At 50.4% G+C, this 5,779-nt stretch overlaps 1 long non-coding RNA gene across 1 annotated transcript; it reads right to left on the bottom strand.

Moving 5' to 3' along the window:
* Positions 1-2,694: 2,694 nt before the first annotated feature.
* LOC109314148 lies at positions 2,695-5,322 on the bottom strand. The gene is made up of 3 exons (XR_002102221.1): positions 5,166-5,322; positions 4,258-4,370; positions 2,695-2,813 (listed from the first exon to the last, which is right to left on the bottom strand). It is a non-coding gene; the product is annotated as an uncharacterized LOC109314148 (long non-coding RNA).
* Positions 5,323-5,779: the final 457 nt, after the last annotated feature.

Consider the following 5,779-nt stretch of genomic DNA (forward strand, 5'->3'; position numbering starts at 1 on the left):
GAGGACCGAGCCCTGCGGAACCCCACTGCCCACGTGGATCAGTGGATGGGATGTGGCTATATCCATCTGTCCTGTTGGAGCTATTGAACTTGGTACAAAACACTTAAATATCCACAGGAATATGGACTGGAAGCTAGGTCTCCCCCATATAAGTGAGTGTTGTAACCATTAAGACAGAGAGAAAACCTCTCTCCCCAGCCCAGGCCAATGGAGATTTCAGTAATTCACAAATGGCTTCATCTTGAGACTGAGGGGTCCCACCGCAGATAATCCCTTTGCCTGGTGGATAGGAGACTTTCCTGGGAGGGCAGAGAGAGATAGTTCAGCCTCAATAGACAGAGCAGAAACTTGAATGAGCCTGGAAGTGTTCTAACCCGTGGGTCTATGGCAAAAAAGGTGGGTGACAACCAACTTTTCCCTTCACCTGTTCTGTGTGAGGAAGGACTAGAGTAGGGGGCCTAACAGGAGAAGGCTCAGGGCTGTGAATCCTGTCTGGCAGGATGTCCCCTTGTGGTTAGAATCTTAACTCTTTCCCTTCAGCCTTTCAGCTCCTTCCTTAAACACTCTGTTTTTTCTGGGTGCCAAAGCTGGGCACCCAGCTTTTCCCATGCAGTGTCTAGGAAGACCAGCTATTCACTCAGGGCTGGAAGTTCCCTTAAGCAGGGGGCCTACAAGCAGATGTGACACTGTTCAGCACCAAAGTCTGTTTTGTGGATGTAGGACTTAACTTCTTTGTGGCTCAGCTCCATGTCTGCGCAATGGGAATAACAGCCTTGCCACCCTCCTCAACAGGAATAGGGCTGTGAGGGGCTCAGATACTACCATAATTGTGGGGGGGGGGAAGGGAGGGGCATAAAAGTTCACAAAACACTTGACTTTCAAAAGCTATGGAGAAACATTAAAGTAGCAATGGGAATATGAGATCAAAAAGGAACTTGGCTCTTTGGGGAGATGATGTCCAGCCCACTCAGCCTGGATTAGCATCCCTGGGGGGCCCCTAAGGCACTGGGAGCTAGCCTTTTAGGCAGGTGTGGCATAAAATAGCCCCACGCCCTCCCCAAGTGCCACTCCCATCCACATCCCCTGCCCAATTAGCTGCTCTGCCTTCTGCTCCCTGCTCCACCTGCCACTGTGCTGGCTGTCTCCTCCTCAGTCTACCACATGCCACACACAGAGATGGCCCATACCACTTGCTGCAGGCTGGCTACTCCTGCCCTTGGGGAATGGTCAGCTTCAAACTCTGCCATCCTCCTTCAAAATACAGCACATTTTGGAGCTCTACTTCCATGCAGATTCCCTGCTGCTGTCATCTCATCTCATTCTCCTCCCCAAGCTAGAACTATCCTCATCAGTATTTTGTATTGCTGGAGTTCGGCAAAGAGTAATGACATCCTCTGGGAAAGGGGCCAGGGGAACAAGGATCCAATCTCTATTTACTGGCACTGCTAAGAAAAAGGAATGATGGCTGGCAAGTCTGTGCCCACATTTAATCATTTGCCTATAGGCCCTAATTATTTGGAAAATTACAATTAAAAGGAGATGAAAAGGAGATGAACAGGAACTAAGTTGTTGAAAATGGCCTTGGGCAGGGACTGTTTTCCATCCAAACCAATATTAATAGCTGCATAATGTTAATAGCTGAATTAATAGCAGCATGGAGACGTATATTAGAAATGTCTAATGAAAAGGCAGTTACAAATGAGCCAACTATAAAATTAGGCCAAATCTGCTTATTAACTGGACAGGATCCCCTCCAACCTCCCCACACCCAGTTGGTTCAGGAGAGGTTCTGAATACTTCAGTCCTTTAGAGTCGAGGGTCTTGGTCAGGAGAGGCTCCCAAGGGGCCCAGAGAGGGTGAGAGACTTGCAGGAGTAACTCAGGTGAACTACTCAAGCTCTCATAGCCAAAGTGGAGGTCACAAGGCAGGAGATTCCTGCAAGACCTAGAAGGCATTTCAAGCCAGGTGGCTCCATTTTAGTGTATCCTGGAAACAAGGTGAGAGCCGCTTCACCCGCAAGCCAGCCCAGCATTGCTTCTCTGGCCACAGGCCCTCCAAGAGACCTGACACAAACATGGCCTTGACAAGAGAGTCCTCAGTAGAAAGGCTGTGAAATGTACTCTGGGCCAGGAGACCACCATTGGTTTAAATCAATGGTTCTCAATGTTTTTTGTACCCAGACTCATCTGTAAACATCGATGGTCAGTCCCAGCCCAGTAAATAGTTTAAGAAGCTAGCCTCCTGCCAGTCTACAAGGAAAAACTTGTGGTTTCCCACATTTTTCTCCTTTAAAGGAGAAAATCTGTGATTTTCCAAGTTTTTCTGTGATTGTTCATGACCCTTCCATATATTCTTGTGACCCACTTTTGGATCGTGACTCACAGGTTGAGAAACGTTAGTTTAAATGACTTGGAAGTGTCTCAGCCCAGTTCTCAGCTAAACACTTCACAAAACCCAAACTGCAGGGGATGCTGCACTGAGCCCTGAAGATGGAACAGGCTAAAGAGAACTGACTCCTTTTTTGGTTCTGGAGATGACCTCTCCACTGGCATGGGAGGTAGCAGGTAGAGGGGAAGCCAGCACGGTGAGAGCCTAGGCAGTACCTGCTTTGGGGTTAAACAAAGGGCTGGGTGTGGCAGGAGTGGAGGTCCATAGCCCCTTTCTAACAGGCATCAGCAAGTCCCTTACCCTCGTTGCACTTGCAGATGAATGGCTTCCTCTCCTCACAGCGTGCATCCCTCAGAAGTCCAGTCCCTGTGTCCAGCCACACGCAATCCTTCTGGCCACCATCAGCCAGATCATCTCTCAGGTGCCTTCCCCGAAACACAGAGAAGAAGCAGTTACTGCCATGGTATCTCAAGCACTGGGCAACATCAAGACTGGGCTAACATATTCTGTGCACTGGGAATTGTCCCCTGTACCCAGTTCTCCCTGCCATTTCCCCCTTGTGAGCACATGTTGTGCATGCTCCCTACTGCAAGACCCTTCTCCTTGGGGTACTATGGTGGGAACTCTCTGGAAGCCCTGGCTTGTCTTCACCCTTGGTGACACCAAGGCTGGATAGGCACAATGTGCCCCCAGCATCATGGCTGAGTACCTGCACCAACACTTCATCTCTGCAATGGCTAACTGAGGCAGGAGGCTGTGCAGGGATCCCTCTGGCTGCCCCAGAGGCTCCCAATCCAGCCAGGAGCAGCACACTGACAGCCCACTCATCCAGACTAGAGCCTGCTCAGCTGTTCTTCCCTGGGTGACTTTTTTATTTTGGCTGCCACCATGTGGCAAAATGGTGAACTCACCCTTTAAATGGGGAGGGCAGCTGGGCTGAAGCTGGCAGTTCAAACAGTGCAAGTACCAGAGCAGAGCTCACCCGTGGGCACTTCTGGCCCTCCCCAAATGTGAGGCAACAGCAGCCCTGAGTCAGGCATGCCACCATCTGGGCCAAGTGGGATACATCTAACCACTCCAGAGCGTGCACAGAGCACAGAAACAGACTCTCAATGCCACCTCCCTGGCAGTAGATAGCAAGAGGAAGACCCAGGCTCAGGGCCCAGTCCCTGTGTCCAGCACTTGGCAAAGAAGTCTTGTGCAAGTAGCACAGATCACAGAGGGGGGCAGATTTACAATTCCTATGCTCCCTGTTCTGTGCAAGCACTCTGGGCCTACGCCAGCTCCTGGGTGAGCTCAGAGGTAAAACTCCCATTGCCTTCAGGGAGTGCTGCAGGCCACCTCTGCAGGGGATACAGACTGCAGCCACTGCTATGTGCAAGTCACCAGCACCCTGAGCTGAGGAAGAGTTTGCCCTGGCTCTCATCCCTGCTGAGTATCACATACCACTCACAGCACCACCAGAGAGATCCCCCAACTTCTCCACCTCCTCTCCCCTGTCCCCCACACACATACCCCAACCAACCATCCTGTAGCCTTCACTGCACTCCTCAGTGCGACACAAAGGAATGTAATGTTTGCTTCTTGGAGAGATACCTCCATTAAAACAGAGCTGTGTGGTTATCTGGCATTTTGGACTCAATTCCCAAACAAAGGTATTGGAAAAGTAAGTTTCAGATCAGCGTAACATTGCAATATTTTGTATGTTTTTGGAAAAATATAAAAAATATATTTGGGGTCAAATGAAACAATTTCTTTCCTTCCCTGCCAGATCATTTATGTCCCTGGGACAAGTCCAGATTCACACAGGCCCTGGCACAAGAGCTTCCTGTTCATGGCAACAAGTGTCATACAAGACAATGCACTCACTCTGCGAGTTGCCTGCTGATGGGATCTTGTGTGGTCCACTGAAATACAGATTCGTGTGTCTGGTCATTAAGGCCTGTCCAGAAAGGACCCTGGAAATTTGAACAGATCCAGTCCTGGAAAGAAAGAAGAAAACCTGAGGGTTACAGGACAGAGATCTCTCTTACATGCTTAACCAGTATTTTCAAACATCTGGACCTACTAGGAACTTCAATCTCATCTGCAGACACCAGAATAAAAGTGCCGTCATGCCCAATAGTGCGAAGCCAGACAGTGGGTATGACCCCTGCCCCTGCCTTTGCACGTATGGTGCTGTTGTGTCTTATTGTTTTCCTTGCCGTGTCCCTTGAAGGCCAAAGCCTCATGGCTCAGTTTGCTTGTGGCAGTTGTGCAGCACCAGGGACTCCATGTTCTCTGCCATGAGGAACCAGAGGCTTTCTTGGCTTCTGGCTCTCCACAGGACTGGACTGGGTCAAGTCAGAGGCAGAGGACAACTACATACATATACTGAGGACAACTGTTAAGTTCCACCCTGGATATGAGTCTAGAGAATTATAATAATAAATAACTGTAGTTCAACACAGAAGTGTCCAGAGTGTTGCTGTTGAACTCACAACATATCAAGAGCCCACTGCAGAGCCTGGCCTTCCCAGTAGCTTGGGATTTGTTTCCTAGACATGGAGTTTGTAACAGCTGCCTCTGCTGCCCACTTCCTGCACTGTCTCTCAGCTCTGCTTTGAAAGCAGCTCAAAAGGGAGCACTGTAATAGCCTTCACGCTGGGAAGAAGGGTTATGGTGTAGCACTGTGCCCTGCTCATCTCACCAAAAGCAAAGGGCTTGTGGCCAAGACAGCTTTCTGAGTACCCCTGGAGGTGTGCTATGGTGTCAAGTCAGGCATGGCTGGCTCATACCTTCTCCTGGGTGGAGTTGAGGTACAGCAACTCCGTGCGTCTGAACCGCCGGCACACCTGCAGGGCCTCCTGCCATGTGTGGACCAGTGAAGCATCCCAGTAGTAGCAGCTGCCATTCCACTGCCTCCACCCAGGATTCAGCGGACAGAGGATCAGGGGATCTGCCATGAAGAGATACCAGGGGAGAACAATGACTGCCACTGTGAACTGTGAAGGAACAGCTTTTCCCCCACAACCCATCCTCAGTATACAGGACTCTGAGCCACGAGTTGCTGAAGGAGGACTGTGGCTACCCTCAGAAGGAGCCTGAAGAGATGGGGGTTGTCTGCATAGACCTCATGGACACTGTCACTGGAAAGGCTGTGATTTTGGGGACATCCCCACAGGAATGTTTCAGGAGAAGCTAAGGTTGGGATCTGCCCCACCATTATGGGACAGCAGGAGGTGCCTGAGAGCAGACACAACACACAGCAAGAGGCACAGCTCAGAGGGAACCAAAACCCACCAGATCCTGCCCTGCCATTCAGCTCAGCCATGCCCCTCTGGCCCTGCCCCATTTCCCCAGCCACATGGACTGGCAAGCACACACATGCACCAACACGTACATGGCCTCA

The sequence above is a fragment of the Crocodylus porosus genome, unplaced genomic scaffold, assembly GCF_001723895.1.
Source record: "Crocodylus porosus isolate Cpor-Errol unplaced genomic scaffold, CroPor_comp1, whole genome shotgun sequence".
In the NCBI taxonomy this organism is placed as follows: Eukaryota; Metazoa; Chordata; order Crocodylia; family Crocodylidae; genus Crocodylus; species Crocodylus porosus.